The sequence below is a fragment of the Prionailurus bengalensis genome, unplaced genomic scaffold (assembly GCF_016509475.1).
Source record: "Prionailurus bengalensis isolate Pbe53 unplaced genomic scaffold, Fcat_Pben_1.1_paternal_pri Un_scaffold_89, whole genome shotgun sequence".
NCBI classification, from domain to species: domain Eukaryota; kingdom Metazoa; phylum Chordata; class Mammalia; order Carnivora; family Felidae; genus Prionailurus; species Prionailurus bengalensis.
The window spans coordinates 74,974-86,330 of record NW_025091187.1 but is presented as its reverse complement, the minus strand read 5'-3'; the positions used below and the strand labels follow the sequence as shown (position 1 = coordinate 86,330).

The 11,357-nt window shown below is 37.4% G+C and overlaps 1 pseudogene; it reads left to right on the top strand.

Moving 5' to 3' along the window:
• The first annotated feature begins 6,969 nt into the window (after positions 1-6,969).
• Positions 6,970-9,083, top strand: LOC122478555 (annotated as a pseudogene).
• The last annotated feature ends 2,274 nt before the right edge of the window (positions 9,084-11,357 follow it).

The window sequence follows — 11,357 nt, the reverse complement described above, 5'->3', positions numbered from 1 at the left end:
TGCTACATATCAGTTCTGATACAGAGAGATGATTCCTAACCTTCTTGTAGAGAACCACTGATTCAAGAAGCTCAGATGCCCATCTCAGCTTCCTTGGACCCATGAATAACAATGGGAAAGAGTGCAGACAGATATGGACCCTTTCCTCCTCTGTACAAGGAACCAGCATTCAAAGAGTTGAAAAAAAGGAGTATCTGCTCAGAGAAAATGACTAACATTTACCAAAGTCCTGTCCTGGCAGTGTCTGAGGTTCTCTCCAGGGTGTTTCTGTTCTTTACATTACTATCATGCTCCCCCCATTTTGCTAGTAGAGAAGAAAGTAAATTCCGTAAAGTTCTTGTACCTTTATTGCTGCCATTCTTGTTTTCAAACTTACTGATAAACGATGTTAATGACTTGACTTTTACATCACAAATTCTCAATAGTAAATGCACATTAGAAGAACCTAGAAACCTACAGCCTGAGTCCCATCCCTACAGATTTTGATTTAATTCATCAGGACTGGAACCTGCGCATTGTTATTGTTTTTAAATTTCTCCAGATGATTATAATTTACAGCTAATGTTGAGAAGCATTATTTGATGTGAATAGCAACCAAAATTTCGTTATTATATTAGAATTATGAACAGCTGTTAGGAACCATTTTAGTTTAGCTTCATTTCCAAAGCGGTAATATTTTAAAGAAAAGCCTCTGGGGGCACCTGGGTGGCCCATTGGTTGAGCATCCGAATTCCTCTCAAGTCCTGTCCTCCTGGTTCATGAATTTGAGCCCCAAGCTGGGCTCTTTGTTGAGAGCTCGGAACCTAGAGTCTGCTTCATATTCTGTGTGTGTGTCTCTCTCTGCCCCTCCCCTGCTGACACTCTGTCAATCTCTCTCTCTCAAAAATAAATAAACATTAAACAATTTTAAAAAAGGAAAGCCTCTAAAAGTTTACACTCGCGAAGACATCGTTACCTCACAGGAAAGTCTATTTCTTTGGTTTCCTTTTTAACATTAAATCTTTAGAGAACGTTCCCGATATATTTCAAAGTATCCATGTACACGACTGCTCATGACAACACTGTTTTTCTTGATAAGTTCAATAATACCGACAATAAAGAAGTGGAGTTACACACACAAACACAGAGAAAGAGAAAGAGAGGGAGGAGAGAGAAGGAGAAAGGAAGACACCAACTAACTCACATAAATGGGAATAGGGAGAATGCCTTCAGTGTAAAATACTTTACGGATGTACTTATAGGCATATATGTGCATGCATAATACCTTTTTGAAGAACACTGTAAAGGGTGGTTTCTAGAAATAGAAGGTTAGGCTTTTATTTCTAGTATATACCTTTTTAATTCTTTCTATATTCTAATCATTTGTATGAACTGGTTTCATATATTTCAACTAGGAGAGACTATTTGGATAATGGGATAACAAATCATTTGTTTCTTTTTTAGAAGTTTTCAGTATTCTCCCAATACTGATGTGCAATTAGCTACCCACACTCTTCCTTGTGCTACCGTTTGGAGGTGATGAAGTTACCAGTCTTCTACATGATGGCCCATTGGCTATTTTAAAGAAAACAACAATGTTTTCCTTTGGTGGAAACTCATTTCAGATTCTTCATATCCTTTTGAAGACTGTACTGTGTGTTTAGTATTAATGTGCTGGTATTAAAGGATATGAAAATAATGTCACCAATTTGTGCCATGAAGAAGCTTACATTCGATCAAGGAGATAAAAATAAAAACATAAATAAAAAGTAGTAATTTCATTGCAAGTTCATTTGTAAACAGAGGAAACAAATGCCCACAGGGGAGTCTACTCTCTCAAGATGGTGAGCAACCAATACAGGGAGTGTAAAATTGGCAAATGGGCATGGAACGTGTTTCTCAAAATTTACTTTTCAAGTTAACAGAATTTTGATGTGTTATTTTAGTTCAATTTTACAACAGTACCAGATATCATTATTCCCAATTTATAACTGCATAAGTAGCAGCTCACGATATAATGGCTTTAAGATCTTTTCTTCTCTGACCATGTTCTGATTCATCAATGTTGCTCTACAATAGCCAAGAATTAAATATACTTTCTAAATATGGTCTGATCAGTGCACAGGCAAGTGACACTACTGAGTCCACTGATTTTAGCACTCATATCCCTGATAATTTGTTCCAGAGTGAAGAGAGTGGAAGGAAAAATAGAGTTGATAGAAGCAGTTGGGTATATGGAGAAAGAAACGGCAAAGCCTGCCTGGAAGACTCAACGATGGCTTCAGAGAGCAGGCAGTGTTGGCTTGAACTGAGACTTGAAAAGCAAGGTTGAGTATTCCGGGGATAAATAGTGGGGTCTTCATTCCAAGCACAGGGAGTAATACAACCAGAATACTACCTGTTTAGACACTGTGGATGCTTTCCACATTGTGTACAGTCACAAGAACAGGAACAAAGGGGCAAATGGGAGTGAGGTTTGAAAGGGAGATAGAGGACTGACCATTATTATCTTGGGAATTTGGATATGATTGTACAGGCAATTAATATAACAACATAATAACTCATTTTATGTCCTGGAGAAAGACCTGTGTATTTTCCAGACATTAAAAAGGAATGAAAACATGTATAATAGAGATGTGCTCAGCTAAAATAAAACATCACCTAAATATCAGTAGTTTTCAAGTTGAAATGACAATTTCATACTTTTGTAATTTTTACTCCCCATCGGGAACACAGTTACACACTTTTGTGAGAAACAATGGTCTTTTTCATTAAGCTATGCATGATATAGAAGAGTCAACAGGTGCCTAACATGACTGCTTGTGGTTAGGATCACTTTCAAATTTATTTTGGCATAGTATTTCCATCAGAAAATTCTAAGTCAATAATTTTTTAAAAAAAATTTGTACTTCTATTACAGGCCATTTATTGCAGGCTGTTTACTATGATTTTTTGCTTACGATTTCTTGTCAAATGAAAAGCCCTAACTTAGCTTCTCCCGAACAATTTCAAGCTTTAGCTTCTATAGTACAGGTGTCTACTGCATATCCTAGAATTGGTATCCCTACTGGGAACAACAGGAGACCATGGCGAGGAAAGAAAACACACAGCAATATGTATGAAAAGAGTTTTTTTTTTGTCTCTTGGTTTTAATGTTCTTTAAGATAGCATGCTGGTTTCCTCTGATGCAAGAAGATTCCTCAAAAGACACTAAATTTAGAGTCTTTAAACAATATTCTGCTCTATGAAATTCTTATCAAACATTCATTGTTGAGATTTTTTAAATATGGGTTAATAAGTAGTTTCAGACAAGAGCAGAACAAAACTACTTATTTTATATTTGGAATATAAGACAAAATTGTATTTGTGTGATACAATGTTAGGGACTAGATTGGTTATTTTTACTTGATAGAAGTATGATTTATAGTGTCTTTGGGTAGATTGTGATTGTTTCATGTTTTATTGTCAAGTTTCCTTGGCTAATAAAGCCACAGATAATGAAGCTGGCACAAGAGATCATTGTCTAGAGTTTTCAAGGTCAATATGTCAATTAAGATCCATGAGCTACTCATTAGGACCGGAAAAAAATGAACATGCTGAGCAAGAGGAGATTACAAGTCTGGGATATCAAACATCTGTATTGACTTATGACAGCGTCAAGTTCTCCCTTTTGTGAAGTGACTTAGAGGGGCAAATTACTTTTTCACTAATTTGACAAAGATGACACTTTTTAAAGCTTCCTAATATAGGTTCAAGGATGCTTCATCACATACATCCATAAACCATGATACATATATTGCATCAAATTCTCCAAGTACATATTGTCCATGTCATCTGGCAGAAGCATTAATTTATTTCCTTCATTCATTTGACAAAGACTTATAATTTCCTGAGTATGTACTGTGAATAAAGTTCTGGGTTAGCCAGAGGAGAGGGGGAAAAATGAGGTAACCACCATTTCTGTCTCAAATACCCTACAGAGATAGATACTAAGCAATTAAATACATGATCAGTTAATTATAGCTGGTATAAGTGTCACAAAGGGAAAGTGCATGATGTGAGAACATACAATTATTATCATATAGGACCTGCAATGAGAGAATCATGTGGTATGAACATATCCACAGAATATAGATATTAATTTACTAACTAAATATAATTGAATATGGATTTGTTGAGAACCCACTATATTCCATTCATTCTGTGGGGGTTAAGGATGTAAGAAAATCATACAATGTAATTGGGGAAAGAGACATATGTACAGAAAAATGCTAAAAGCTACAGAAGCACAGATAAAGGGTGGTCCCTGAGATTTAAAAAAGAAGAAGAAAAATACTTGAAAGAGAGAACTGGTTCATTCATTTAATAAAATATTTATTAAACATTTATCATTTTTCCAACTTGGTGCTTGGTGTTAGGGACTTATGTCAATAAAATATAACCCCTGTCTGTAAATGACTCACTTTCTACAGCAGTGGTCGAAACCAGGATGGTTTTCTCCTCAGGGGACATATGACAAAGTCTGGAGACATTTTTTTTTTTTTTTTGTCATAACTGGGGAGGGGGCACTACTGTCATCTAGTGGATAGAGACCAGAGATACTGTGAAACAGCCTACAATACAAAGAACAACACCCCCAGTGATGAATAATTATATATCCCCAAATGTCAACAGTACCAAGGTTGATAAACCCTTGAGAGCCACAGAGAAATAAGTAACCAATTACAATGCAGTATTATTAGTGATGAAATTGGGCTGTGTTTTAAAAGACTAAGGAAAGTAAAGGAATAAATGTGATGCATTAAGGAGAGTAGGCAAGGAAAATCATTTAACATAGTACACTATTATTGCAAATTTTGGTGAGATTCTGGAAATGCCTGTCAAAATGAAGATAGCAAGGTTAATATAGAATGGATGTGAGAGGGTTTTTGAGAGGTAAAACAAACGTTAATTTATGAAGCAATTATATGATGAAAGTTTGTGAGGTTGAAACAGATGGAAGAAGCGGATGGAAGAGTCAATGCTTTCCTTACAGTTTGTTTTGTTTGGGTGGTAGGTTAGATGGTGTTAACATGAATATATATCAAGACAAAGGTGAAAGACAGTTTTGAAAGATATTAATGATAATAAAAATAATACTTACATGTTACATGTCAAAGAGTATGTTAGTCACAGCAAACTATTAAATGTGTCATAACCCTTGTTAGGGAGGTAGAGCTATTTAAAGTAAGTAGTTATCTCGAATTTTTAAGAAAGGGAAAGAGAGATTAAATACATCACTCAAGGTCCCATTGCTTATTTGTGGCAACATCCAAACTCCAATTGATATTTATCTTCTGAAGCCAGTGTTGTCAACCTCTATGCTCTACTGGATAAGGAAAGCGAGACTGTAGACCATCTAGGTGGAGTTTTCACAGTTTGGATTTAGATTGCTTGGGTTCTCCAAAAAGTGAAACCTGGCATAAAAGTTTATATACTGCCAGTGTCTTAGGGAATACAATTCCAGGGAAGCAGAAGTGAGGAGAAATTTGAGTGAGACATAGATATACGGAGAGCAAACATTCAATTTTAAGTCAAGCACACTTGATGGTTTGATTGCTGGAATGTCTTCTAAGAGACCATCCTAACTGTTGCATTTCAGGACAGCCCATGGATAAGACAAAAGGGAGAATATTCACCACCTCTCAACAACATTAGTTAAAAATTTGCTCTAAAAACTTTGGACTCTTCTGCCTTTCCTACATTGCTCATCTAGAGATACCAAGTGGGTGTCAGTGGCAACAGAGATGTCTTGAGGCAGGAGGCAAGAAAGATTCAGCATGAATGGAAGATAAAACACGATGAGTTGTGCCAGTGAGAATCAATCACAAGGAAAGCTAATGCAAAATAAGAGGCCAAGCCCTGAAACAAATACAACTGGGAAGCTATGCAATGGTGTGTACGAAATAGCTGACCTATCTGCTCTAAATATTACCAGCTTTGTTGCGCTCAAGTTATTTCCCCTTCTGGGGTCTTAATTTTCTCATCTTCAAAACAGAGAAAATCATAGTACCTATCCAGTAGTATTGAGAGGACTGAAGGATTTAATATATATTAATAATTTGAAACAGAATGAACATAAGCACCAAATGCATTTATCATTTATTATTGACATCACCATCATCGTTGTTGAGAAGGAGAATATCAGCCCCTTAATAGCCACAAATGGGCTGAGTCTAACAGCAAGGCCTGGGTGTTGTTAGAGCTGGCCTGGCACCCACAGTTAAGGGTATAATGTCCTCTTGTTGAATATAAATTATCTCGGACAAAACACGAAGATCCAACAATGTCACTTTGTGACCATGATGAAGTGAGACTAAAAACAAAAACTTAATTGATCAAATAGAGAGTACAATAGTCAATACTCCAAAGAGTATTTGAGAAAAATGGATAAAAAAGAAGACAGATCACACTGGGCAAATTGATGAGCAGGAGATGGGGAAACCAATCATTTTTAAAGTATGAATGTGAATAAGACAGAGATGGGAATTTAACTTGAGGAAAATGTAGGGTTGCAGGAGAAATTACGTATGACAGGGAGAAGTAAACAGTTAGTTTGCTTTAAGAAAGGCTCTGTGGGAAAGAAGTGTTTGCAGATCCAAGAAAGAGAGGGGAAATCTGATGAAGTAAGTTCTTAAAGTACATAGAAAGGAGAGATAGCAAGAAAATTGTTGGAAAACTAACCCTAAGAAGGAAAAGGTATTTCATTCTCTGAAATTGGAGTAGAAAGTGAGATAAATCCTAGTATCACTGAATATGAAGAATCTGTGATAGAGGGTAAAGAGGGGCAGCAAAGAAGTTTCATGACTGCTGACTTGTTTTCTCACTGAGGAAATAATCCAAGACATCTGTTGAAGTTAAAGGATAGTAGCTTGGTAACACTGGGGCAGCCACAACAAAAAAGGGACCTGGAGCCAACAGGAAAGAAAAAGGTATCAGACATTAATAAGTATGCAGCCAGCACTTCCTTTTGTGGGCCACAGTGAGAGTGGAAAGTGCGCCCCAAAGGCCTCAGGCACACTGGGAGAGTACAAGGTGATAGAGCACTGCCTGCCTACCCCAAATGCCATACTCTGCGCCTCTATCACGTGCACATCTTTGTACATAATCATGCTGTCAACAAGTTCCACTTCTGGTACTTTGTCTCTGAGCTGAAGAAGATGAATATATCTTCAAGGGAAATTGTCTACTATGGACAGGTGTTTCAGAAATACCCCCATGTGGGTCAAGAACTTTGGCACCTGTCTGTGCCATGACTCCCCAGTGGCACTCACAATATGTACCAAGAGTACTGGACCTGACCACTGCAGGTGCTGTTACCCAGTGCTACTGAGACATGGACACCTGGCATTGCACCTGGGCCCACTCGATCCAGATTATAAAGGTGGAGGAGACTGCAGCCAGCAAGTGCCTACCAGCAGCCAACCAACTCCATGACTCTACGATCAAGTTCCCACTGACCCACCAGGTCTTGCATGGCCAATAGAAGCCATGTTTTACCATGAAGAGGCCCAAGATCTTCTTTCAGATACAGAGCTGCCCTGTCCCTAGGTCTGCCCAAGAAATGCCTTGGGAAAACCAAAAACCCAAAAAGCCAAACAAACCAACAAACAAAAAAACCTAAACAAAACAAAACAGAGAGAGAGAGAGAGAGAGAGAGAGAGAATGCAGTTAAGGCAGAAGATTCTACACTCATAACCCTAAAGGATCTGATCAGTATAGCTATGTCATGTTTCTGTAGAAGTCCTAAGCGTCTGAGATGACAAGGAGACACATAAAACTCTTGGACCAATCCCTGTTATCAATGGCAAGTTTTCTGTGGTGAAAGGTGAAGAGGAACAAACGAATAAAAAGTCTTAAGCGAGCACAATTGAAATGAGCGATGACTGTGTCCAGGCCACATAAACAGGAAAACAAAGCCTGCTACAGAATGACCCATTAAAGGAGCTCGATTTCTAGGTCACTGGAGATAGGGAATGGAGAAGACAGGTGGAGATGTAAGGGTGGGGTGGGGTGGGGGATGGCAGCTACGCTCAGTAGCAGTGCCACCGAAGGAATTTGAAGGTTGGAAAGGTAGAGGGTTTCAGATAAAGTGTTTTAAGATTTTGGAAACCAAACAATTATAAAAGATAGTGAGATGCAGCCAATGATGTAGAAATTTGTCCTTGAAGTTGGGCAGTGTTATGGAGGGAAGTAACTAGAGAAGAGTCCAAGACCCTAGTGGCCAGGAAAGGTGTTACATGTTAACAGGAGATTAACTTTAAAAAGATTACTAAATATTAGTTGTCCTATTTTCTCAGGCCAAATAAGATTTCTAGTACACTATAAAAAGAAGGAAGAAGAAGAAAACCCCTTTAATGTTTCATATTATAGTTCAGAAAACTTACATTATTGTATACCAATTTCATTAAACTGCAGTGAGATTTATTTTTACAGAATGCTCATATGCTACAGATAGACATTACCTTCTGAAGAAGATGTCAAATAGACTTGTTTATGCCCAGAGAAGCCACGTATGTAGAAAAAGCCTCACCCATCTACTACAGTTTCTGGAAAAGAGCTGAACAATTGGTGGTTACTACTGATGGAATTTAAAACAGATTCAAAAGATATAAGAAGCTACATTGTTAAAGGAATGGTATATAATTCTTGTGCTTCTTTACGTATGAGATCTTTTCTAAAAATTTTTTTGATGTTTAGTTATTTGTGAGAGAGAGAGAGAGAGAGAGAGAGACAGCGCAAACAGGGGGAGACACAGAATCCGAAGTAGGCTCCGAGCTCTGAGCTGTCAGCACACAGCCCTACACGGGGCTTGAACTCATTGACCGCGAGATCATGACCTGAGCTGAAGTCCAATGCTTAACCAACTGAGCCACCCAGGTGCCCCTCTAGGTATAAGATTCTTAATTTAAAAAGTAACTGCATAAATCTCGTGACCCTAGGAAATACTTGGTTACACTGAAGCTTTATTTAGCCCTGAAAAGAAATTCAGTGTTCTCTCTTGGTAAAATTTTGAAGAATCACTCATTAGACCTAATTGTTCTTCCAGAACGTCTGGCTGTTAGAGGTAATTTAGTAGGACAGAAAATAAAATATACTCGCAGATTACTTGCTACAAATAAGATTGTACTCTCTGTCTGTATCGTGAAACATTAAATCATATTTCCAAAGAGAGAAGTTACCGGATTATCTCCTTGAGAAAATACATGTGTGTTAATTCTTAACATCTTAACTCTACATTTGGGAAGACCTTATTTTAAGGTTTGACTTTTTCCTGCTGCTGATCATAGACCTGAGGACAATAATCAGAACCACTAACATAAGATGACAAAGAAATGCCATAAAAAATACTTACATAAGATATACCAGGAAAACAAACAAACAAACAAACAAACAAAATACTTGTTTTTTCTGGGCAGTCTTATTGTGATATGTAGAATTTTTACAAAGATTAGGTGATTTTGAGTGGTGTTTACAACTAAAAGATGGGAAAAAAATCAACATTTTTAAAAATTTTACTTTTCTTCTGGAATCCTCAGGCAATATTATAACTGACTCATTTAACTCATCTGAATTAGTTTTTAATAAGCTCTCAAAGGTGGACCAATTGTCTCTAGTTTCTCCTGGGAACTGGAGATAATTAAATGAAGGTGAGATCCAAACTCCTAAGGGTATTTTTTGGCTAATTTTTGAGACTTCTTTTTTTTTTCTTTTTTTTTTTTCAACGTTTTTTTATTTTATTTTTGGGACAGAGAGAGACAGAGCATGAACGGGGGAGGGGCAGAGAGAGAGGGAGACACAGAATCGGAAACAGGCTCCGGGCTCTGAGCCATCAGCCCAGAGCCCGACGCGGGGCTCGAACTCACGGACCGCGAGATCGTGACCTGGCTGAAGTCGGACGCTTAACCGACTGCGCCACCCAGGCGCCCGAGACTTCTTACTTCTAACTAATTTCCCTTAGATCTACATACCATTCTGACCCCACATCTACCATGGGTGATTAAGAGTTCTGCTTGCTTCTTTCACTATCAATAGGAATAACTCATATTTCAAACTTAGAATTTACCTGCAAAACTGAAAAACTTGTCAGTTATTATCTACCATTACACTCTGTCATATTCACACACAAAAAAAATCGTTTATTGATTTCATATGTAACCAATGATGGGTTTTACATTCTTAGCTACTAACCAACCACTCCTTTTGATTTTGGCATATTGTTAGAATTTAGAATTCAAACCCAATCCCTTACTCTTGTCTCTCACCTTCCACATATCTATTGGCATAATCAGAAATTATGAATAGGTCATGTTTGAGAACCTAGAACTCTCTGCATGTCATTTAACAGCCACCAGTCATGTATAGTTATTGGGCCCTTGAAATGTGTCACTACTCTGAACTGAGATGTGCTGTAAGTTTAAAATATAAAGCAGGTATTTAGGTCCTCGTACAAAAAAAGGTAAAATATCTCATTAATTTTTATAATGGTTTGATGTTGACATAGTAATAGTTTTATATATTTGCTAAAATACAACATTGAAATATTTTATAGTGTATATAGTATAGTAGTCTGGCTATAAAAATTTTTAAATTACATATGTGATTCACATTCCATTTCCCATTACAATTTTATTGAACAATACTGCCCTAGCACAACGTTTGAAATTAGCATTCTCAGTAAATGTTGTATCCTACAAAAGAAAGCAGATTTGGAAAATGTTACAGGACACCCTACTATCTGCCCCACCATTTCTCATGAGTTGGGCTCATTCTTTCTCTTTGAAAATAACCAAGATTTTTTTTTCTTTTTTAATGTGTATTTCTTTTGAGAGAGGGGAAGAGGGAGGGATAGAGAGAATCCTAAGCAGGCTCCAGGCTGTCAGAGCTGAGCACAGCATGGGGCTCAGTAGCACGACTGTGAGATCATGAGCTGAGCCCAAATCAAGAGTTAGATGCTTAACCTACTGAGCCACCCAGGTGCCCCCCAAATAACCAAGATTTTCAAACAGCTGTTTAAAAGGTATACCAACAATTAGCAAGATTTTAAAACAGCTGTTTAAAAGTATGGATTGACAAGAACCAAGTTTTAAAGTGTTTTAGAGTGTAAGCCAATAATTGTAGTCTTTCTACTACTCACAATGTCATGTGTTATTCTGTAGTCATAACATTCAAAATATCCGAGGAGGTACGAAGTTGAATAGAACCTCTGCATCTTCTATCTCTAGCATTCTTTAGACAGTAAAACAGTTATGCATAGGCGGACCACATTTAAAAAACCAAGGCTCTCACATATTTACTCCTCTGGTCACAAATGTGCAATGATTTCCCAGGCAGTACTG